The sequence below is a fragment of the Triticum dicoccoides genome, chromosome 7A (genome assembly GCF_002162155.2).
Source record: "Triticum dicoccoides isolate Atlit2015 ecotype Zavitan chromosome 7A, WEW_v2.0, whole genome shotgun sequence".
NCBI classification, from domain to species: domain Eukaryota; kingdom Viridiplantae; phylum Streptophyta; class Magnoliopsida; order Poales; family Poaceae; genus Triticum; species Triticum dicoccoides.
The window spans coordinates 642,503,800-642,529,904 of NC_041392.1; positions in this window are offsets into that span (position 1 = coordinate 642,503,800).

Genomic DNA, 26,105 nt, shown 5'->3' on the forward strand with positions numbered 1-26,105 from the left:
CTAACTTGACAGGGTTATATTGCTCATATCATGCATATGGTGTCTTGCATTGGCATGCCATTTGCTTAGTTTATACATGCTTTGTGTGAATGCCACCTGTTTAGTGTCTAGTTACCATGTATGAGAATTTTGCATTGCCATCTTGTTGCAAGACAGTATATATGTGAATTATGCAATGCTATCTTGTTGCAAGGCATTATGTATGTGAATTATGCAATGCCATGTTGTTTAGCCAAGCATCATATATGTGAATTATGCAATGCTATCTTGTTGCAAGGCATTATGTATGTGAATTATGCAATGCCATGTTGTTTAGCCAAGCGTCATATATGTGAATTATATCATGTCGTCCTTTTTTTGTATTACTCATTTCATTTGTTGACAATGTTTGTATATTCAACTACTCTTCCTGTGCATCAGCCATTTGAATTGGTGACGGAGAAATCTGAAGTGAAAACAAGGTCTTCAGAGCAGACAATGCTACCTGCTGAAGCAGATATCTTGCTGGTTACAAATAGCTCCTCAAAGGAGGATTCAGAGGTAGATGACCAGTCCTATTATCCCCATGAGGTGTATGCTCAAACTTGGCAGGGTTATATTACTCATGTCATGCATATGTTGTCTTGCAATGCTTAGTTTTTACATCATATACACAATATTGAATGTCATATCCTTAGTTGACACATCATATATGTGATTGCCCTCTGCTCACTTGCTTAGTATATAAATCATATATTTGAATTATATCATGCCATGATGTTTACATAGACAGCATGTATCTGAATTATGGCATGCCAACCCATTTTCTAAAGACATAATATAGTTATATCATCACATCATGTTTATACAGTCATCATATTTTGAATTATGTCATTCTATCCATGAATTATATCATGCCATCATGTTTCCATCGACGGCATGTTTGTGAATTATGGCATGCCAACCACTTTAATAGACACATCGTATAGCTATATCATGTCATCCAGTTTACATAGTCATCATATTTTGAACTATGTCATTCTATCCTGTTTAGTTAGCCATCATACATGTGAAATTGTCTCATGCTATCATGTTTAATTAGCCATCATATATGTGAAATTATGTCATGCTATTCTGTTTGGTTAGACAACATAAATGTGATTATTTCATGCCCTGTTTTCTTACCTATACTACCCATTGCACCTGTCTATCTTACAATGTTTGTACATTCAATTACTTTTTTTCTTTATCAGCTATTTGAATTGGAGGGGTTGATGGCAGTATCTGTGGGAGTGAGAACACGGTCTTCAGAAAAGATCGTGCTACCTGTCGATGCAGATAGAACCACGGTTGTACTTGCCCAAGAACCAGCCCCACCACACATAACCCAGACTCACGCAGATTGTACCCCTACCCAGTTGGACAGAGAACCAGCTACACCCGTTCTAACCCCAACCCCAGCAGATAGTAACCTAGTTCCAGTTGACACAGCACCGTCTCCACCAAAGAGCACCCAAACATGAGCAGTTAGTAAGGCAACTGCAGTGCCCAAAGCACGAGGACCACCACTCCGAACCCCAAGTGAACGCTTAAAGCAGAAGAAGAATTGTTCTCAGGTCAGGTTCAGTAGCTATGGTTCATACTCTTTTGCTCTTGCATCACTGTATTTACTCATACCAACTAATTTCAAATTTAAAGGATGCAATTGAAACTCCAATAGCGCAACAGGTATGTTTTAAACCTGTTTGCTGTTGTAACTTGCTCTATGTTGATTTCAGTTTCAATTGAATAAACAGTTATGTTCTCATGCCATGCACATTTCAAGTGTTGTTATTGTTGTGTAGTTTCCCACACTTATATTATGTCTATGTTGCTTTGTCTTAAATAGATATGATTTGAACTGTCTCTATCTTGATTTGGTAACATAAACTAGAATGATATAGACCATACAGTGACCATACTACATAGATATATGTTTGTTTCATGTTGTTATCATGTCCACCTTACTACAGAACTAGTTTACCAAAATGAGTTTCATATACAAGATGGTAAACCTGTGATGTGTCTGTTTGTTTCTCTTTTAGAATGCGGATAAAATATTGGAGAAGAGTACCCCGTTATGCAATGGTAAAGGAAGTAATGCACATAAGGTTCAAGATAGTGAGACATCCCTGTTGGTCTCTAAGAAAGTTGATAAAAACTATATTGAAGACACCAAGACAACCCCAAAGTCTTATCTTGAAGTAGTGTTCGAGTTATTGGCCACTACTGTTGGCACCAGCTCTTCGAACTCGCTGCATGAATCAGTTTGGTTTCTTGAGTCTCAACTTCAAGTTGAAAGACATCGATTAGATGTTCTGCAACAGGAAGCCGAAGGACTGAGGAAGTCCCTGCATAATTCAGATGCATACTTTCTGGTGCAATAGCAAGCGCTGGAGGATTTAAGCGCCAAATAAGAGAAAGTTAATAAGCTTGCTAAGCGTCTTGCCAGCATTATGGGTACACAGGATATTGTTTCTTGAGCTCTTTTGAAGTGATTTTTAGTCCTAGACTTGTTTTGCTGCAGATTTTATTTGCACTGGTCGCCAACTTTGACAACCAGTGTATGTGATATACTGCTTTGTTCCCTATATTTGCACTGGTGGTGAACTTTGATGCCCAGTGGATGTAATATGTGTAGTAGCCATGATAGCCTAGCATAAGTTGCTTGCTTATTTATTTCCTTGTTGTCTTGTTTATTTGTTTGCTTGTAGTCAGTGCAGTTCTTTTTCTACGGTTTGCTAGTGGCCGCAATAACCTATTTTTTAAAACTATGCCACAATAACCATGGGCTACATATTTACTATAGTGACCATGAGCCTCCTACAGGCCATAGAAACAATGGGCCTTCTACGGGCCATAGAAACAATGGGTCTTCTATGGGGTGTAGCATCAATGGGCCTTCTACGGGCCGTATGATCGATTGGCCAAACATGGGCCAATAACTGACTGCATTATGGGCCGTAAACGGGCTAGAGTTGGAATCGTCCGTTCATGGGCGGACCATAACAGGCCGTCGTTAATCGGCCGTATTTGATGACGCTATGAAAACGGCCCAACGGATTAACAGGCCACAAATGGGCCGACTGTAACCACTAGCTGAATTTGGCCCACAAGCATAAAAGGCCAGATTTGGACTCTCTGATTGATACACATGTGCCTTCAACCACGCCGCCTCTGCTTCTTACTTGGGAACCATCTGATTCCCTCGTGGCGCCAAGCAACTCTGTGGTTGAGCAGCAGGTTGACCATTTTAAGTGCATCTAGTGCCACCCCTAGTTGGTTTTGGAGTATTGACGACAAACCTAGTTGAGGGACTAATGTGTTTGTGAGAATTGCAGGATAACACAGGTAGAAGTCCCTCATTGATTCGGTTTTCCTACCAGAGATGACCCCTAAAAATGTATGAAGACATTGATGTCAAAGGTGGTATGTGAAGACATTCACATTGAAGACTATGACACGAGAAGACGTCGCGTGAAGCATATGGAGCTCGAAGACTTAGATCTTTTGTAGTTCTTTTTCTTCTTTGTTGAGTCATAGGAACCATCGTACTGTTAAGTGGGGTCCAAGAGAACCAGTCAGAATGACTGAAGTGATGCTTAACCAAAATCATATGTCTTCGAGTGAAGACTATGAGAGCGAATCTTGTCCAGAGTTGGACAAGTCAGCTTTGCTTGTAGCCCAAGTAAAGTTGCCGTGTGTGTTTGAAAGCTGACCGTTGGAACACGTGTCAGTTCCTTAGTGACCCAAGGTCATTTCGGACAAATCAGGTCGGGTTGCCTAGTGGCTATAAATAGCCCACCCCCTACAACCGTAAACAGTTGGCTGCTCAGAGTTAGAGTACGGCTTTTGTCGTTTGAGAGCAACCCACCTCGAAGCCTTTGAGAGAGAATTCCTTGTGAGGATAAAGCCCTAACCACCCAGAGCCAAAGAGTGTTAGGCATCACTTAAGTCTTCATGTCTGTGTGATCTGAAGACTTATTACACTTGAGGACTGTGAATCCTCCAAACGGTTAGGCGTAACGTTCTAAGCATCCAAGAGTCATTGTGGATCGCTGGTGAACGAAGTCTGTGAAGGTTTGGGAGTCTACCTTGAAGACTTACTAGAGTGATTGGGCGAGGTCTGTGTGACCTTAGCTCAAGGGGAATACGGTGAGGATTGGGTGTCCTGAGCTGCGTGTTCAGGACTGGGTGTCCGGGACTGTGTGTCCTCAGGTTTTAATACCTAGCCGCCCTAACCAGACATACAGTTGTCACAGCAACTAGAACTGGTCTAACAAATCATTGTCTTCAACGAGTCACTGGTTTCATCTTTCCCTTCCCTTTACTTACTGTTGGTCCTTGTGAAGTCATTGTATGATTGCATTATCTTTTGTCTTCACTAAGTGACTGCTTGTTCTGATTGGCTTCATAATATCTTCCTACCTGATCCTTACTACCTAGCTGCTATAAGTCGCTGTGCTTTCACTTCATTGAATACTTGACTATGGTCTACCTAGTGTAGTCTACCTTCCGCTGGATGGTAATAGGTTTATTTCTATCGTTTGTCTTCGAAACCTCCACGTTTTGAAGACTTTCATAAAAATCGCCTATTCACCCCCCCTCTAGTCGATATAATGCACTTTCAACCATCTTGCTCTCTCAGTACCTTCTGATGTCATCCCTACTCCAACTCTGTCGGAAACTTCAGGCACCTCAATGGCTATGATAGTCCATGATCAGGGAGGCATGACCACTGCAAATCAAACTCAGAAGAAGCGCAAAGGTAAGATGCAAGCTCCTGTTGATACATCCACTCTGCGATGCAGTAATAGGAACAACAAATACAATGGCTTCCGGGTTCCTCGGACTTCTGAGGTTCGTCCTACGAAGTCCAAAGTCAAGCCTCGCATAATCCCTTCTGCTGTTGTTGGAGCTTCGGAGCATATTTCTGGAGATGATTCCTCACCTGAGATAGCTACTGTTGAAGTTGATGATGCTGCAGCTCCTCCGCCCACATCCATTCCTACTATGCAGGCCATTAGCGTGAATCTCTATGCGATACCTGCTGAAGAGCTATCTACTTCGGCCTTCTCTGAAGAGTAGTTTGATTTGCTTATCTTTGCTTTTGTCGCTACTGAACCTTGCCTACCTTTTCAATGCTTTTGCGTAACTGGAACGTACTATGCTGGAATGTATGTGGTCTTAATGCGCCCGATAAACACTTAGCACTTGGCAATGCGATCAATACTAGTGGATGCGCGATCGTTTGTTTGTAGGAATCTAAAATGCCTTTCTTTGATGCTGCGGTCTTGAAATCTATTTTCCCTCGGCATTTTGATCAGTTTGCATACATTCCCTCTCAAGGTGCATCGGGTGGGATAATAACTGTATGGAATAGCAGTATCTTTACGGGCCGGGTCTTTTTATCTGAATAGTTTGTGTTAGGTGTTGAATTCACCTCCACACAGTCCAATCACTGTTGGAAGCTCGTTAACATATATGGCCCTTGTCAGGGTGAGCATCGTGTCACGTTCACAAATTGGCTTTTTGATCTGAATATACCCTCTGCTGAAGATTGGTTATTACTAGGCGATTTCAATTACATTCGCTCACCCGAAAATTGCAACAAACCAGGTGTACAATCTTTCGACGCATTCTACCCTAAAATAGCCATTGAAAACACCAATAAAGCTCTCTTGGAGCTTGACAATATTGAGGATCGTCGGACTCTGACCACACCAGAAAGAAACTTTCGACGCATTCTCAAAAATCACTTGCTCCGGCTTCTGCAATATCAAAAGGACTACTGGAAAAAGAGGTGTACAATCAGATGGATTCAGTTTGGTGAAGAAAGTTCCAAGTTCTCCCAAACCATTGCCACCGAACTCTTCAGAAGAAACTGCATTAGCTCGCTCAAAACCTCTGCTGGAATGGAAATCACTGACCATGCAGGGAAAGAGTCCATTTTATTTGAAGCGTTCAAAGAACAAATGGGCCAAGCAAATCCTCAGCCTATGAAATTCAACTTAGAAACCTTGTTGAAGGAGGATGTGGATTTCTCGGATCTCATTGCTCCATTCACTCACAAAGAAATTGATGATGTGGTGTCTGCAATGCCACATGATCGGGCCCCTGACCCTGATGGCTTTAATGGAGCTTTCTTAAAAGCATGTTGGCCAATCATTAAAAATGATTTTTATCTTCTTTGTGATGAGTTTCATCAAGGTGGCCTTAATCTGGAAAGCATTAATGCAGGTTTTATCACTCTGATCCCCAAGGCGCCTCAATGTGTTAATGACTTCCGTCCGATCACGCTTCTCAACTGCTGTTTGAAGTTGATCACTAAAATTCTGGCGAATAGACTCCAAAAAATCATACTCTGAATTGTACACCAAAACCAATATGGTTTCCTTTGTGGCAGATCGATCCATGACTACCTTGCCTGGGCTTTCGAATATATTCATCAGTGTCAGGCCTCCAAATGAGAGATTGTTCTTCTCAAACTTGACTTTGCGAAAGCGTTTGACACGGTCGAGCACAATGCCATGCTCCTAATTCTGAAGAGCATGGGCTTCCCGCCAAAATGGCTGGCATGGATGGAGAGCATCTTTTCGTCGGGCAAATCTTCTGTGTTACTGAATGGGGTGCTAGGTCGATAGTTTCTGTGCAAATGTGGGGTGCGTCAAGGAGATCCGATGTCTCCCCTAATATTCGTCCTTGCTGCTGATCTACTTCAAAGTGCTATCAATGTTGTGCTCTAGCAGGACTTGATCAAACACCCCATCCCTCCTACTGGTGACGCTAAATACCCTGTAATCTAGTACGCTAATGACACAATTATTGTCCTTCCGGCCTGCATGGACCAAGCAGCTAGAATCAAATCAATCCTCGAAGATTATGCCACCTCTATTGGCTTGAAGATCAACTTCCATAAATCCACACTGGTGTCAATTAATACGCCGTCAAGCAAGTGCAATGACCTGGCCGACCTTTTTGGATGCACCCAGGCCAGCATGCCCTTTACTTATCTCGATCTGCCCCTTGGCACCACCCGACCCTCTGTCCTCGATCTAACGCCGTTCGTTTGCAAAGCCGAAAGGAAAATCACTGTTGTGATGTCCTTAATGTCCTACATGGGCAAGTTAGCATTGGTAAACTCGCTCATCACCTCGATGGCTATCTATCCCATGGGAACTCTTTGATTGCCACCAAAGATTCTTGCTCAGCTTGATAAAATCCGCAGACACTGCCTTTGGAACAAACGCACGGCTGATGGTGACAAACATACCTCTTTGGCTGCTTGGGACATGGTGTGTCGACCCAAAAAGTGTGGGGGCTTGGGTGTCCTTGATCTTAAAATTCAAAATGACGCGCTTTTGCTCAAATTCCTGCATAAATTTTACAACTGAATGGATGTCCCCTGGGTTCGGCTCATCTGGGAAACCTACTATGTTGACTCCATCCCACATGCTTCGGATAGTTGTGGCTCTTTTTGGTGGCGTGACCTGGCAAGTCTTATGCTAGTCTATCGTGGCATTTCTCAGGTCCAAATTAAACGTGGTGCTTCTGTCCTATTCTGTAAAGATAACTGGAACCAGTCCATCTTGGCAGAACAATATCCACGCGCTTTCTCCTATGTTCTTAATGAGGACATGTCTGTGCAAGGGTTTTTGACTGCCCGCGCCTTTCACGAAACCTTTCATCTACCACTCTCGCTGCAAGCTCATGACGAACTCAAGCTCCTCCAAAATGATATGACTGCAGTGACTTTGCAAGATCATGATGATGTTTGGTCCTATTGTTGGGGATCAACCGTATTCAAAACCACAGCCTACTATCAGTTTGTTTTCCGCGACGTGGTTGCTCACGTGGCTTTCAAGTGGCTCTGGAAGACTACATGCATACCCAAAATCAAAGTTTTTGGCTGGTTTTTACTTTTGGACCGGCTCAACACGAGGAATATGCTCAAGTGGCGACACTACAATATTGGTAACAACTTTGACTATTTACTTTGCGGGCATCATATCGAAGAAATGGTGGAGCATCTCTTCTCTCACTGCACCTTTAGTAGGGAATGTTGGACCTTGCTACGTATATCTTGGGCTGCACAAGGGGATAGGTTGCAGTTGCTGGAGAACCTAAAGATACAACACCCGCGCAAGATGATCATGGAAGTGTTTCTCACTGCTGCCTGGAGCCTTTGGAAGGAGCGCAATAATAATTATTTTAGACATGTGGCACCCTCCATTTCTTCTTGGTTCAGTAGATTCAAGGAAGGCTTTGGCAATATAAGATATAGACTACCTAGTGAAAAGAGACATGTTGTCTCTTCCTTCTTGCAAAGTCTACCTCAGCATAGTTAGGGCGGTGTTCTGGTTCTAGCCCCTCCGCCCCCCTCACACGCCATTGTAAATATCACCATGTAACTGTTCTTTTGATCATTTATATATACATGCAGTAGGAGCCTTTCCTACTGTCTTAACATTCAAAAAAACAGGACGTAAGTAAACCGAATGTTGGAAATGATCCCAAGAATAGATGGGCCCTGAGAAGGCCGAAAGGTAACACGGTCTGGAAACGGCCCAATGGAATAATGGGTCGTTAAGGGGTATAAAGCGATACACTATTCATTACTGGCCAGTTTCACCACGGGCCATTAATGGGCCAAGAGTTACAAAGGGTCTCATATGGGCCAAAAGACGTCATGGGCCATACATGGGCCGAAAGTTACAACAAGCTGGAATCATATTGGTCGGCCCAGATGACGCTACTGGGCCTAATTCAGATAGGCTGTAACGGGTCGTGACTTAGCGGGCTATAAATGGACTATATGCGAACAGGCCGTTAACAGGATTTCCGTTGGCCAGCCTGCTACCTTTTGACCAAGTCAAACGGGTCGGCCTTTTCACCGGAATGGGCCTCTGTTGGGCCGTGCCACGTGTTGACGTATCATAGTGCCTTCGGTCCAATAAGTGGATGACATATGTCCCAACGGTGAGCCGACACATGGTTCCTCTGGCCAATGAGAATTTTACACGTGGAAAATCCCCATTGGTCCGGGCTGTTAACGGGTTATCAGATCCAAACCGGAACCCGATAGCTTAACGGCAACCCGTTACGATGGATGCCACGTGTCGTTTACCCTTGACGAAAGCAATTCTATGATGCGTGATTTGTCGTCATGGAAGTGGACACTTTCGTGGCCTTAATATCCCTTAGTTTCCAATAGGACCCCGCTGCCACGGGAGGGTAGGACAAAAGATGCCATGCAAGTTCTTTTCCGTAAGCACGTATGACTATATTCGGAATACATGCCTACATTACATTGATGAACTGGAGCTAGTTCTGTGTCACCCTATGTTATAACTGTTGCACGAGGAATCGCATCCGACATAATTATCCATCATTGATCCAATGCCTACGAGCTTTTCACATATTGATCTTTGCTTAGTTACTTTTCCGTTGCTACTGTTACAATTACTACAAAAACTGCTACTGTTACTTTTGCCACCGTTACCGTTACTTCCATACTACTTTGCTACTAAATACTTTGCTGCAGATATTAAGTTTTCCAGGTGTGGTTGAATTGACAACTCAACTGCTAATACTTGAGAATATTCTTTGGCTCCCCTTGTGTCTAATCAATAAATTTGGGTTCAATACTCTACCCTCAAAAATTGTTGCGATCCCCTATACTTGTGGGTTATCAAGACTATTTTCTGGCGCTGTTGCCGGAAGCATAGCTCTATTCTTTGAGTCACTTGGGATTTATATCTGCTAATCACTATGAGGAACTTGAAAGACGAAAAAACCAAGATTTATCCCTCAACTACGAGGGGAGGTAAAAATCTACCATCTAGCTCTGCACTTCATTCACCTTCTGTTATGAGTAAACTTGCGACACCTACTCCTGCTATTGATTCTGATATGTCGCATGTTATTGATGATGCCACTTCTGCTTTGCATGATTCTTATGATGAAACTACTTCTATGCTTGATAATATTGTGCCATTAGGTGAATTTCTTGATGAACAACTTGCTAGGGTTAGAGAGAATGAAATTATTGAAATTGATAATATTGATGAAAGTGATGATGAAGATTCTCCCCCTAGATATGAATTGCCTGATGTGCCTGAGGGTTATGTTATGGATGAAGAAACTGCTAGAGACTTTTTTTCTTGCAAAGATAGATATGATCTTAAGAAACTGTTACCTAAGCTAGAAGAAAAATCTCCGAATGCTAGAATGAAATATGACCCTGATTTTGCTACTTAACCTATCTGTATTTCTGATAAGGATTATGATTTCTCTGTACATCCTGAGTTAATTACTTTGATCGAATCTGACCCTTTTTATGGCTATGAATCTGAAACTGTTGTGGCACATCTTACTAAATTAAATGATATACCAACCCTATTTACTCATGAGGAAAAAAATCATTACTACTATATCCTTAAGTTATTTCCGTTCTCATTAAAGGGTGATGCTAAAACATGGTTTAATTCGCTTGCTCCTGGTTGGGTGCGTAGTTCCCAGGATATGATTTATTACTCTCTGCTTAATATTTCCCTGCTCATAAGAAACAAGATGCTTTAAGGGAAATATATAATTTTGTGCAAATTGAAGAAGCACAAGTTTGGGGGAGGCTTCTCCGATTACTTAATGCTTTGCCTAATCATCCTCTCAAGGAAAATGAAATACTTGATATCTTTTATAATGGACTAACCGATGCTTCCAGAGACCACCTCGATAGTTGTGCTTGTTGTGTTTTTAGGGAAATAATTGTTGATCAAGCTGAATTGATATTGAATAATATGTTGAATAATGATAATAATTGGACACTTCCTGAACCAACACCTAAGACAACTCCGAAGAAAAGGGGTATTCTATTTCTCAGTCCTGAAGATATGCAAGAGGCAAAGAAATCTATGAAAGAAAAGGGTATTAAAGCTGAAGATGTCAAGAATTTACCACCTATTGAAGAAATACATGGTCTTGATAACCCGACACAGGTAGTAAAGTTAAATTTTCTCTATAGATTTGATGAAGGTGATATTCCTCTTAATAAGTCTGCTAGCTAATGCTTAGATGAGTTTGATAATTTTATTGGTAAATAAGAAAACTTCAATGATTATGTTGGTAGACAATTGAAACGAAACGCTTATATGATTGAACACTTGAGTGATTATATGTCTAGAGTTAAGGGTGAACTTAAACTCATTAGTAAACATGCTTCTATGGTTACCACTCAAGTAGAACAAGTGATTAAAGCTCAAAATAATTTGCTCAATGAATTAAATAATAAGAAAAATGATAATGTTGTTAGAGTTATGACTAGAGGGGGCAAAATGACTTAGGAACCTTTGTATCCTGAGGCCCACCCTAAGAGAGTTGAGCAAGATTCTCAGTGAACTAATGTTGATGCACCTAGTCCTTTGATACGTCTTCGTCGTATCTATAATTTTTTATTGTTCCATGCCAATATTATACAACTTTCATATACTTTTGGCAACTATTTATACTATTTTTGGGACTAACATATTGATCCAGTGCCAGTTCCTGTTTGTTGCATATTTTATGTTTCGCACAAACCCCATATCAAACGGAGGTCAAACGGAAAAAATGGATGAAGAATATTTTTGGAATATTTGTGAAATATGGGAAGAATAATCAACGCGAGACGGTGCCCGAGGGGGCCACGAGGCAGGGGGCGCGCCTACCCCCCTGGGCGCGCCCCTGGCCCTCGTGGCCACCCCATAAGGAGATTAGTGCCCTTCTTTCGTCACAAGAAAGCTAATATCCATATAGAGATCATGTCCAAAATTCATCCCAATCGAAGTTACGGATATCCCGGCATTTAAGAAACGGTGAAGGGCCAGAATCTAGAGCGCAGAAACAGAGAGATAGAGAGACAGATCCAATCTTAGAGGGGCTCTCGGCCCTCCCATGCCATGGAGACCAAGGACCAGAGGGGAAACCATTCTCCCATCTAGGGAGGAGGTCGAGGAAGAAGAAGAAGGAGGGAGGATCCCTCCCCCTCGCTTCCGGTGGCGCCGGAGGGCCACCGGGGGCCATCACCATCACCGCAATCTTCACCAACAACTTCACCGCCATCATCACCAACTCTTCCCCCCTCTATGCAGCGGTGTAACCCCTCTTTTACCCGCTGTAATCTCTACTTAAACATGGTGCTCAATTCTATATATTATTTCCCAATGATGTATGGCTATCCTATGATGTTTGAGTAGATCCGTTTTGTCCTATGGGTTCATTGATGATCGTGATTGGTTTGAGTTGCCTGTTTTATTATTGGTGCTGTCCTATGGTGCTCTCTGTGTCGTGCAAGCGTGAGGGATTCCCGCTGTACGGTTTGCAATATGTTCATGATTTGCTTATGGTGGGCGGCGTGAGTGACAAAAGCATATACCCGAGTAAGTAGGTTGTTTACGTATGGGAATAAAGAGGACTTGATACTTTAATGCTATGGTTAGGTTTTACCTTAATGATCTTTAGTAGTTGCGGATGCTTGCTAGAGTTCCAATCATAAGTGCATATGATCCAAGTAGAGAAAGTATGTTAGCTTATGCCTCTCCCTCAAATAAAATTGCAATAGTGATTACCAGTCTAGTTATCGATTGCCTAGGGACAAATAACTTTCTCATAACAAAAAGCTCTCTACTAAAACTAATTTAGTTGTTTCTTTATCTAAACAGCCCCTACTTTTTATTTATGCGCTCTTTATTTGAAGGAAATATGCCCTAGAGGCAAAAATAAAGTTATTATTTATTTCCTTATATCATGATAAATGCTTATTATTCATGCTGGAATTGTATTAACCGGAAACATAATACATGTGCGAATACATAGACAAACGGAGTGTCACTAGTATGCCTCTACTTGACTAGCTCGTTAATCAAAGATGGTTATGTTTCCTAACCATAGACAAAAGAGTTGTTATTTTATTAACGGGATCACATCATTAGTTGAATGATCTGATTGACATGAACCATTCCATTAGCTTAGCACCCGATCGTTTAGTATGTTGCTATTGCTTTCTTCATGACTTATACATGTTCCTACGACTATGACATTATGCAACTCTCGTTTGCCGGAGGAACACTTTGTGTGCTACCAAACGTCACAACATAAATGGGTGATTATAAAGGAGATCTACAGGTGTCTCCAAAGGTAAATGTTGGGTTGGCGTATTTCGAGATTAGGATTTGTCACTCCGAATGTCAGAGAGGTATCTCTGGGCCCTCTCGATAATGCACATCACATAAGCCTTGCAAGCATTGCAACTAATATGTTAGTTGTGAGATGATGTATTACGGAACAAGTAAAGAGACTTGCCGGTAATGAGATTGAACTAGGTATTGGATACCGACGATCGAATCTCGGGCAAGTAACATACCGATGACAAAGGGAACAACGTATGTTGTTATGCGGTCTGACCGATAAAGATCTTTGTAGAATATGTAGGAGCCAATATGGGCATCCAGGTCCCGCTATTGGTTACTGACCGGAGACGTGTCTCAGGTCATGTCTACATTGTTCTCGAACCGTAGGGTCCGCACGCTTAAAGTTATGATGACAGTTATTATGAGTTTATGCATTTTGATGTACCAAAGTTAGTTCGGAGTCCCGGATGTGATCACGGACATGACGAGGAGTCTCGGAATGGTCGAGACATAAAGATTGATATATTGGATGACTATATTCGGACATCGAAAGGGTTCCGGAGAAGTTTCGGATAAAACCGGAGCACCGGGGGGTTACCGGAACCCCCCGGGGGGTTAATGGGCCTCATGGGCCTAATGTGGAGAAGAGGAAGGGGCTGCCAGGGCAGGCCGCGCGCCCCCTCTCCCCCTAGTCCGAATTGGACAAGGAGGGAGGGGCGGCGCCCCCCTTTCCTATTCTCCCTCCACCTCTCCTAGTTGGACAAGGAACGGGAAGGGGAGTCCTACTCCCGGTAGGAGTAGGACTCCTCCTGCGCGCCTCCTATGGCCGGCCGCACCCCCCCTTGGATCCTTTATATACAGAGGCAGGGGGCACCCTAGAACACACAAGTTGATCCTCGTGATCATTCCTTAGCCGTGTGCGGTGCCCCCTGCCACCATATTCCACCTCGGTCGTATCGTTGTAGTTCTTAGGCGAAGCCCTGTGTCGGTAGAACATCATCATCGTCACCACGCCGTTGTGCTGACGGAACTCATCCCCAAAGTTTGCTGGATCGGAGCCCGGGGAGCGTCATCGAGTTGTACGTGTGCTAAGAACTCGGAGGTGCTGGAGTAACGGTGCTTGGATCGGTTGGATCGGGAAGACGTACGACTACTTCCTTCTACGTTGTGTCAACACTTCCGTTGCGATCTACAAGGGTACGTAGATCATACTCTCCCCTCTCATTGCTATGCATCACCATGATCTTGTGTGTGCGTAGTAAATTTTTTGAAATTACTACGTTCCCCAACAGTGGTATCAGAGAATAGGTTTTATATGTTGATGTTATATGCATGAGTAGAACACAAGTGAGTTGTGGGCGATATAAGTCATACTGCTTACCAGCATGTCATACTTTGGTTCGGCGGTATTGTTGGACGAGACAACCCGGACCGACATTACGCGTACGCTTACGCGAGACCGGTTCTCCCGATGTGCTTTGCACATAGGTGGCTTGCGGGCGACAGTCTCTCCAACTTTAGTTGAACCGAGTGTGGCTACGCCCGGTCCTTGCGAAGGTTAAAACAGCACCAACTTGACAAACTATCGTTGTGGTTTTGATGCGTAGGTAAGATTGGTTCTTGCTTAAGCCCGTAGCAGCCACGTAAAACTTGCAACAACAAAGTAGAGGATGTCTAACTTGTTTTTGCAGGGCATCTTGTGATGTGATATGGTCAAGACATGATGCTGAATTTTATTGTATGAGATGATCATGTTTTGTAACCGAGTTATCAGCAACTGGCAGGAGCCATATGGTTTCGCTTTATTGTATGCAATGCAATCACGATGTAATGCTTTACTTTATCACTAAGCGGTAGCGATAGTCGTGGAAGCATAAGATTGGCGAGACGACAACGATGCTACGATGGAGATCAAGGTGTCGCGCCGGTGACGATGGTGATCACGACGGTGCTTCGGAGATGGAGATCACAAGCACAAGATGATGATGGCCATATCATATCACTTATATTGATTGCATGTGATGTTTATCTTTTATGCATCTTATCTTGCTTTGATTGACGGTAGCATTATAAGATGATCTCTCACTAATTATCAAGAAGTGTTCTCCCTGAGTATGCACCGTTGTGAAAGTTCTTCGTGCTGAGACACCACGTGATGATCGGGTGTGATAGGCTCTACGTTCAAATACAACGGGTGCAAAACAGTTGCACACGCGGAATACTCAGGTTATACTTGATGAGCCAAGCATATACAGATATGGCCTCGGAACACAAAGACCGAAAGGTCGAGCGTGAATCATATAGTAGATATGATCAACATAATGATGTTCACCTATGAAACTACTCCATGTCACGTGATGATCGGACATGGTTTAGTTGATTTGGATCACGTGATCACTTAGAAGATTAGAGGGATGTCTATCTAAGTGGGAGTTCTTAAGTAATATGATTAATTGAACTTAAATTTATCATGAACTTAGTCCCTGATAGTATCTTGCTTGTTTATGTTGATTGTAGATAGATGGCTCGTGTTGTTGTTCCGTTGAATTTTAATGCGTTTCTTGAGAAAGCAAAGTTGAAAGATGATGGTAGCAATTACACGGACTGGGTCCGTAACTTGAGGATTATCCTCATTGCTGCACAGAAGAATTACGTCCTGGAAGCACCGCGGGGTGCCAGGCCTGCTGCTGGAGCAACACTAGATGTTATGAACGTCTGGCAGAGCAAAGCTGATGACTACTCGATAGTTCAGTGTGCCATGCTTTACGGCTTAGAATCGGGACTTCAACGACGTTTTGAACGTCATGGAGCATATGAGATGTTCCAGGAGTTGAAGTTAATATTTCAAGCAAATGCCCGGATTGAGAGATATGAAGTCTCCAATAAGTTCTATAGCTGCAAGATGGAGGAGAATAGTTCTGTCAGTGAGCATATACTCAAAATGTCTGGGTATAATAATCACTTGATTCAATTGGGAGTTAATCTTCCAGATGATTGCGTCATTGACAGAATTCTCCAATCACTGCCACCAAGCTACAAGAGCTTCGTGATGAACTATAATATGCAAGGGATGAACAAGACTATTCCCGAGCTCTTCGCAATGCTGAAAGCTGCGGAGGTAGAAATCAAGAAGGAGCATCAAGTGTTGATGGTCAACAAGACCACCAGTTTCAAGAAAAAGGGCAAAGGAAAGAAGAAGGGGAACTTCAAGAAGAACGGCAAGCAAGTTGCTGCTCAAGAGAAGAAACCCAAGTCTGGACCTAAGCCTGAAACTGAGTGCTTCTACTGCAAGCAGACTGGTCACTGGAAGCGGAACTGCCCCAAGTATTTGGCGGATAAGAAGGATGGCAAGGTGAACAAAGGTATATGTGATATACATGTTATTGATGTGTACCTTACTAATGCTCGCAGTAGCACCTGGGTATTTGATACTGGTTCTGTTGCTAATATTTGCAACTCGAAACAGGGACTACGGATTAAGCGAAGATTGGCTAAGGACGAGGTGACGATGCGCGTGGGAAACGGTTCCAAAGTCGATGTGATCGCGGTCGGCACACTACCTCTACATCTACCTTCAAGATTAGTATTAGACCTAAATAATTGTTATTTGGTGCCAGCGTTGAGCATGAACATTATATCTAGATCTTGTTTAATGCGAGACGGTTATTTATTTAAATCAGAGAATAATGGTTGTTCTATTTATATGAGTAATATCTTTTATGGTCATGCACCCTTAAAGAGTGGTCTATTCTTATTGAATCTCGAGAGTAGTGATACACATATTCATAATGTTGAAGCCAAAAGATGCAGAGTTGATAATGATGGTGCAACTTATTTGTGGCACTGCCGTTTAGGTCATATCGGTGTAAAGCGCATGAAGAAACTCAATACTGATGGACTTTTGGAACCACTTGATTATGAATCACTTGGTACTTGTGAACCGTGCCTCATGGGCAAGATGACTAAAAGACCATTCTCCGGTACTATGGAGAGAGCAACAGATTTGTTGGAAATCATACATACAGATGTATGTGGTCTGATGAATATTGAGGCTCGTGGCGGATATCGTTATTTTCTCACCTTCATAGATGATTTAAGCAGATATGGGTATATCTACTTAATGAAACATAAGTCTGAGACATTTGAAAATTTCAAAGAATTTCAGAGTGAAGTTGAAAATCATCGTAACAAGAAAATAAAGTTTCTACGATCTGATCGTGGAGGAGAATATTTGAGTTACGAGTTTGGTGTACATTTGAAACAATGCGGAATAGTTTCGCAACTCACACCAAACGGAACACCACAGCGTAATGGTGTGTCCGAACGTCATAATCGTACTTTACTTGATATGGTGCGATCTATGATGTCTCTTACTGATTTACCGCTATCGTTTTGGGGATACACTCTAGAGACGGCCGCATTCACGTTAAATAGGGCACCATCAAAATCCGTTGAGACGACACCTTATGAACTGTGGTTTGGCAAGAAACCAAAGTTGTCGTTTCTGAAAGTTTGGGGCTGCGATGCTTATGTGAAAAAGCTTCAACCTGATAAGCTCGAACCCAAATCGGAGAAATGTATCTTCATAGGATATCCAAAGGAAACTATTGGATACACCTTCTATCACAGATCTGAAGGCAAGACTTTTGTTGCTAAATTTGGAAACTTTCTGGAGAAGGAGTTTCTCTCGAAAGAAGTGAGTGGGAGGAAAGTAGAACTTGACGAGGTAACTGTACCTGCTCCCTTATTGGAAAGTAGTACATCATAGAAAACTGTTTCAGTGACACCTACACTAATTAGTGAGGAAGCTAATGATGATGATCATGAAACTTTAGATCAAGATACTACTGAACCTCGTAGATCAACCAGAGTGAGATCCACACCAGAGTGGTACGGTAATCCTGTTCTGGAAGTCATGCTACTAGATCATGATGAACCTATGAACTATGAAGAAGCGATGGTGAGCCCAGATTCCGCAAAATGGCTTGAAGCCATGAAATCTGAGATGGGATCCATGTATGAGAACAAAGTATGGACTTTGGTTGACTTGCCCGATGATCGGCAAGCAATTGAGAATAAATGGATCTTCAAGAAGAAGACCGATGCTGACGGTAATGTTACTGTCTACAAAGCTCGACTTGTCGCAAAAGGTTTTCGGCAAGTTCAAGGGATTGACTACAATGAGACCTTCTCACCCGTAGCGATGCTTAAGTCTGTCCGAATCATGTTAGAAATTGCCACATTTTATGATTATGAAATTTGGCAGATGGATGTCAAAACTGCATTCCTGAATGGATTTCTGGAAGAAGAGTTGTATATGATGCAACCAAAAGGTTTTGTCGATCCAAAGGGAGCTAACAAAGTGTGCAAGCTCCAGCGATCCATTTATGGACTGGTGCAAGCCTCTCGGAGTTGGAATAAACGCTTTGATAGTGTGATCAAAGCATTTGGTTTTATAAAGACTTTTGGAGAAGCATGTATTTACAAGAAAGTGAGTGGGAGCTCTATAGCATTTCTGATATTATATGTAGATGACATATTACTAATTGGAAATGATATAGAATTTCTGGATAGCATAATGGGATACTTGAATAAGAGTTTTTCAATGAAAGACCTCGGAGAAGCTGCTTACATATTAGGCATTAAAATCTATAGAGATAGATCAAGACGCTTAATTGGACTTTCACAAAGCACATACCTTGACAAAGTTTTGAAAAAGTTCAAAATGGATCAAGCAAAGAAAGGGTTCTTGCCTGTGTTACAAGGTGTGAAATTGAGTAAGACTCAAAGCCCGACCACTGCAGAAGATAGAGAGAAAATGAAAGATGTTCCCTATGCTTCAGCCATAGGCTCTATCATGTATGCAATGCTGTGTACCAGACCTGATGTGTGCCTTGCTATAAGTCTGGCAGGGAGGTACCAAAGTAATTCAGGAGTGGATCACTGGATAGCGGTCAAGAAGATCCTGAAATACCTGAAAAGGACTAAGGATATGTTTCTCATATATGGAGGTCACAAAGAGCTCATCGTAAAAGGTTACGTTGATGCAAGCTTTGACACTGATCCGGACGATTCTAAATTGCAAACCGAATACGTGTTTACATTAAACGGAGGAGCTGTCAGTTGGTGTAATTTGAAACAAAGCGTCGTAGCGGGATCTACATGTGAAGCGGAGTACATAGCTGCTTCGGAAGCAGCAAATGAAGGAGTCTAGATGAAGGAGTTCATATCCGATCTAGGTGTCATACGTAGTGCATCGGGTCCAATGAAAATCTTCTGTGACAATACTGGTGCAATTGCCTTGGCAAAGGAATCCAGATTTCACAAGAGAACCAAGCACATCAAGAGACACTTCAATTCCATCCGGGATCTAGTCCAGGTGGGAGACATAGAGATTTGCAAGATACATACGGATCTGAATGTTGCAGACCCGTTGACTAAGCCTCTTCCACGACCAAAATATGATCAGCACCAAGGCTCCATGGGTGTTAGAATCATTACTGTGTAATCTAGATTATTGACTCTAGTGCAAGTGGGAGACTGAAGGAAATATGCCCTAGAGGAAAAAATAAAGTTATTATTTATTTCCTTATATCATGATAAATGTTTATTATTCATGCTGGAATTGTATTAACCGGAAACATAATACATGTGTGAATACATAGACAAACAGAGTGTCACTAGTATGCCTCTGCTTGACTAGCTCGTTAATCAAAGATGGTTATGTTTCCTAACCATAGACAAAAGAGTTGTTATTTGATTAACGGGATCACATCATTAGTTGAATGATCTGATTGACATGACCCATTCCATTAGCTTAGCACCCGATCGTTTAGTATGTTGCTATTGCTTTCTTCATGACTTATACATGTTCCTACGACTATGAGATTATGCAACTCCCGTTTGCCGGAGGAACACTTTGTGTGCTACCAAACATCACAACGTAAATGGGTGATTATAAAGGAGCTCTACAGGTGTCTCCAAAGGTAAATGTTGGGTTGGCGTATTTCGAGATTAGGATTTGTCACTCTGATTGTCGGAGAGGTATCTCTGGGCCCTCTCGGTAATGCACATCACATAAGCCTTGCAAGCATTGCAACTAATATGTTAGTTGTGAGATGATGTATTATGGAACGAGTAAAGAGACTTGCCGGTAACGAGATTGAACTAGGTATTGGATACCGACGATCGAATCTCGGGCAAGTAACATACCGATGACAAAGGGAACAACGTATGTTGTTATGCGGTCTGACCGATAAAGATCTTCATAGAATATGTAGGAGCCAATATGGGCATCCAGGTCCCGCTATTGGTTATTGACCGGAGACGTGTCTCAGGTCATGTCTACATTGTTCTCGAACCGTAGGGTCCGCACGCTTAAAGTTACGATGACAGTTATTATGAGTTTATGCATTTTGATGTACCGAAGTTAGTTCGGAGTCCCGGATGTGATCACGGACATGACGAGGAGTCTCGGAATGGTCGAGACATAAAGATTGATATATTGGATGACTATATTCGGACACCGGAAGGGTTCCGGAGAAGTTTCGGATAAAACCGGAGCACCGGGGGGTTACCGAAACCCCCCGGGGGGTTAATGGGCCTCATGGGCCTAATGTGGAGAAGAGGAAGGGGCTGCCAGGGCAGGCCGCGCGCCCCCTCTCCCCCTAGTCCGAATTGGACAAGGAGGGAGGGGCGGCGCCCCCCCTTTCCTATTCTCCCTCCACCTCTCCTAGTTGGACAAGGAACGGGGAGGGGAGTCCTTCTCCCAGTAGGAGTAGGACTCCTCCTGCGCGCCTCCTATGGCCGGCCGCACCCCCCCTTGGATCCTTTATATACGGAGGCAGGGGGCACCCTAGAACACACAAGTTGATCCTCGTGATCGTTCCTTAGCCGTGTGCGGTGCCCCCTGCCACCATATTCCACTCGGTCATATCATTGTAGTGCTTAGGCGAAGCCCTGCGTCGGTAGAACATCATCATCATCACCACGCCGTTGTGCTGACGGAACTCATCCCCGAAGCTTTGCTGGATCGGAGCCCTGGGAGCGTCATCGAGCTGTACGTGTGCTAAGAACTCGGAGGTGCCGGAGTAACGGTGCTTGGATCGGTCGGATCGGGAAGGCGTACGACTACTTCCTTTTATGTTGTGTCAACACTTCCGTTGCGATCTACAAGGGTGCGTAGATCATACTCTCCCCTCTCGTTGCTATGCATCACCATGATCTTGCGTGTGCTTAGGAATTTTTTTGAAATTACTACGTTCCCCGACATTATTATCTTGCAAACCTATCCAACAACACCTACAAAGTATTTCTAGTTTCATACTTGTTCTAGGTAAAGCGAACGCTAAGCGTGCATAGAGTTGTATTGGTGGTCGATAGAACTTGAGGGAATATTTGTTCTACCTTTAGCTCCTCGTTGGGTTCGACACTCTTACTTATCGAAAGAGGCTACAATTGATCCCCTCACTACAAAAAAATACACATCCGTGATGATACGTGTTTGTCACAGTAGGTCAACTTTTGTCATGCATGTACATCCATGACAAATTTATGACAGAATCAAGATAGTCATACCTGTGCTATCGTAGAAGTGTTCCATGACATTACCAAAATTATCATCACGGAAGTGTCCACTTCCATGACGATAAATCGCGCGTCACAGAAGTGCTTTCGTCAAGGGTGACCGACACATGGCATCCACCGTAACGAAATGCCGTTAAGCTATAGGGTCGGGTTTTGGATCTGATAACCCGTTAACAGCCCCGACCAATGGGGATTTTCCACGTGTAAAATCATCATTGGCTAGAGGAAACATGTGTCGGCTCATCGATGGGACAGATGTCATCCACTCATTGGACAGGAGGCGCCTATGATAGGTCGACACGTGGCACGGCCCAACAGTGGCCCATTCCGGTGAAAAAGGCCGGCCCAGTAAAAATTAGCAGGCCGGCCCATATAAGGCCTACTTGTGTCAGGTCCATTTAAGCCCACGGCCCATACGAGATGTGCCAATTCGGCCTGTTAAAGATTTGACACCATTGCAGCCCATCGTCAGTTCGAGCCCGTTAACAGCCCGCTATATACTTGGGCTCAATATCGGCCCGATGAGATTTTGGCCTGTTAATGGCTCATTTAATGGATGGGCCAATTTTCAGGATGTACATCTTTCGGCCTTTTAGCGACCCATTTAAATGTTGGGCTAATTTCCGGCCCGGTGTGTCTTTCAGCCTGTTGACGGCCCATAATCTGATGGGCCATTTGTAGTCGGACCTGAGTTTCGGCCTTTTAGCGGCCCATTTAAGTGTTGGGCCAATTTCTGGCCCAGTGTCACTTTCAGCCTGTTGACGGCCCATAAATTAGTTGGGCCAATTGTAGTCGGACCTGAGTTTTGGCCTTTTAGCGACCCATTTAAGTGTTGGGCCAATTCCCGACCCTGTGTGCCTTTCGGCCTGTTAACGGACCATAAATGAGTTGGGCCATTTGTAGTCGGACCTTAGTTTTGGCCTCTTAACGGCCCATGCCCTTCATGGTCCAATACCAGCCCAGTTTCTCTTTTGGCCTGCTAAAGGCCCACAACACAGTTGGGCCGTTTACAATACGACCTGACTTTCAGCCTCTTAGCGGCCCATGCTCTTCATGGTCCAATACAAGCCCGCTGTCTCTTTTGGCCTGCTAAAGGCCTACAGTATAGTTGGGCCATATGTAGCCCAAACTTAGTAACGGCCTGTTAACGGCCCATGAAATAAATTAGGGCCACCTGTTGCCCGCTTCGATGTCGGTCTGTTAACGACCCGGGAGGTAAGAGGGCCGACCATTAACTTTCGTCCTAGTAACGGCCCATTAACTCAATGGGCCCACTAAAGTTCGTTCATGTCTTTAGGCCAAATTGGATAATTTGAGCCCATTACGACGAGCAAAGGTACGGCATACAGGGAATAACGTTGCACATCCAGAATATATTACAGGAAATTACATCCACTGGGCAATCAAAGATTGATGCCAGTGCAAATAAATGAGCAGAACCTAACCATCTACAACGTAACAATCTGCAACCTCAGCACAGATGACGCCCATAAGCATGTGGCAAGTTCTTGCTACTTTGCCACATTGTCTCTAAAAACATTGATCAGTTGTTGTGTCGCACGACTCTGCACTTCTGATTCATCCACCATTTCAATCATTGCTTCAGCCATTAATTGGTTCACAAACAAACATTTATTCCGTTGCATTCGAGACAGAGGATACTGAACAGATTCAGATGGCGATTTTGGCAGGCTTGTATTATTGATAGTGGAGAGTGTCTTGACCACTGCATCATAACATAAATTAGGACGGGAACCAAACAGATTAATCATGAGTTATTGCCATATTACCTGGCCTAGATTTACTGGAAAGAAACGATGGGGTTGCCTCGCTGTTTTCAGAGTTTGTCTTCTTATCTTCAGCAGCCTGCACAAAATTAACACACTAGCATTGCTATCATTGGCCAAGTCAGATAATACGAAAGCAACATTGACACAACGAATGTTTGGGCAACTAGCCTACACCAAATTAACACAATATGGCACATCTATCATCAGCCAGGTAAGGTAATACGAAAGCAACATTGACACAATGAATGAATGGGCAACCAGAGAAGCACTATAATTCAGTAATATGTGTGATATGAGATAGCACATTCATGCAGCTCAGTACGCAAAACTACCAGGCAGTTTTCATTACAAAAATCAACATTGGCGCCTTTAACATTTTGCTGCAACTAATTTTAGATCAGATAAAGGTTAGATTCACGCCGATTAACAAAATACATGCTGATGTAAAAATATAGTGATAGACAACAGGTACTTACATCAGCACTGGAGCGCAGAGAATTCCCGCAAGATATTTTCCTCGAATACGATCCCAATGGAGGAAGTCTTGTATCGTTTAACCTTATTTTCTAAAAGAGAGATGGGTAAGAAACATGTATAAAATATGATCAGAATGCTATAAAATTTCATGATGCGAGGATACGCACACGCTTCTTAGAATGGAGTTGACATTCTTTTGCTGGACTGGAGCGGACTAGTTCTTTGGCCATTGGAATCTGCTTATTATCAGTGGGAGTTGGGTTTCTCTGTGCTGGAGCAGTATCTATGAAAAATGGAGTTGGTTTATCCTCTCCTAGCGTTTGGATCTTTTGCAAAGACCTGGTTTGTAACCCTTCGGATTCTAACATAGCTGTCTTCCCCTTGCATGCCTTATATAGAAGAATGGTGATTCAGTTATAAAACATGCTACAGCAGAGATGGAATAGGTATTGAAGAATAGAAAGGCATGACATATTGACATGTATTCACTCCATCCGGAAATAAATGGATGGGTCTAGGCGTATTTCAGTTCTAGATACATCCAGTTTTATCCATTTCTGCGACATTTAATCCGGACGGAGGGAGTATGATGTAAGAGCTAGGGATACAACAGGACAACACAGTAAAAAAACACTGAAAAACCCACTGCAGAACCAAAGTATTCAAACCCACTGATATGAGATAGTACACTCATGCAGCTCAGGATGCAAAACTACCAGGCAGTTTTCCTTGCAAAAATCAACATTGTGGCCTTTAATCATACATTTTCCTACAACTAAATTTAGATCAGATAAAGGTTGGATTCATGCCGATTAACAAAATACATGCTGATGTAAAAATATAGTGATGTACAACAGGTACTTACATCTACATTGGAGCATAGAGAATTCCTATAAGAATCTTTCCTCATAAACGATACCATTGCAGAAAATCTTCTATCTGTTAAGCTTATTTTCTAAAAGAGAGATGGGTAAGAAACATGTAGAAAATATGATCAACATGCTATAAAATTTCATGATGCAAGGATACGCACACGCTTCTTAGAATTGAGTTGACATTTTTTTGCTGGACTGGAGCGGACTAGTTCTTTGGCCACTGGAATCTGCTTATTATCAGTAGGAGTTGGGTTTCTCTTTGCTGGAGCAGTATCTATAAAAACTGGAGTTGGTTTATTATCTCCTGGCGTTTGGATCTTTTGCAAAGGCCTTGTTTGTAACCCTTCAGATTCTAACATAGTCGTCTTCCCCTTGCATGCCTTGTATAGAAGAATGGTGCTTTAATTATAAAACATGCGGCAGCAGAGAGATGGAATAGGTACTGAAGAATAGAAAGGCATGACATATTGACATGTATTCCCTCCATCCGGAAAAAAATGGATGGGTCTAGGCGTATTTCAGTTCTAGATACATCCTTTTTTATCCATTTCGGCAACATGTAATCCGGACGGAGGGAGTATGGTGTAAGAGCTAGGGATACGATAGGACAACACAGCAAAAAAACACTAGTTGAATGTAAAATTGTATGCTAGCGGAATACGTATAGAAATAACTAAGGCAATATACACGTGTATGATTGGGAAAATAAGATAGCATTGCAACAGAGCACTAGAACATCACTTCAATGTAAAAAAAACATGGTATGGTAGACAGATGAAGTACATACTGATGAATAACAATGCATAAGATATTCAGAAGCATGATGTCCAAATTAAGCAGATGGCATTGCGATAGAGTAGAATGACAGTACTTGAATTTGAAAACATGTTATCATGAATGGAATAGGTACTGAAAAATAGGAAGGCATGACATATTTACATGCATGATCAGCATGCTAAGCACATGGCATTGCAACAGAGTAGATACACTCCAGGACATTATATGCATGTTGTACCCATATCACAGGCCAAGTTAGAGCAAGGACCTTGTGGGGTGAAGAGGATTCATCATCTTTCTACAAGTCTTCTGAAGAACTGCCTTTACATGTTCCATCATATTGGGTATCATTGACATCAAGTTTATTGGCCTTTACATTGCTCCGTGAGGTTCTTGTGGATATATCAGTGTGTGCA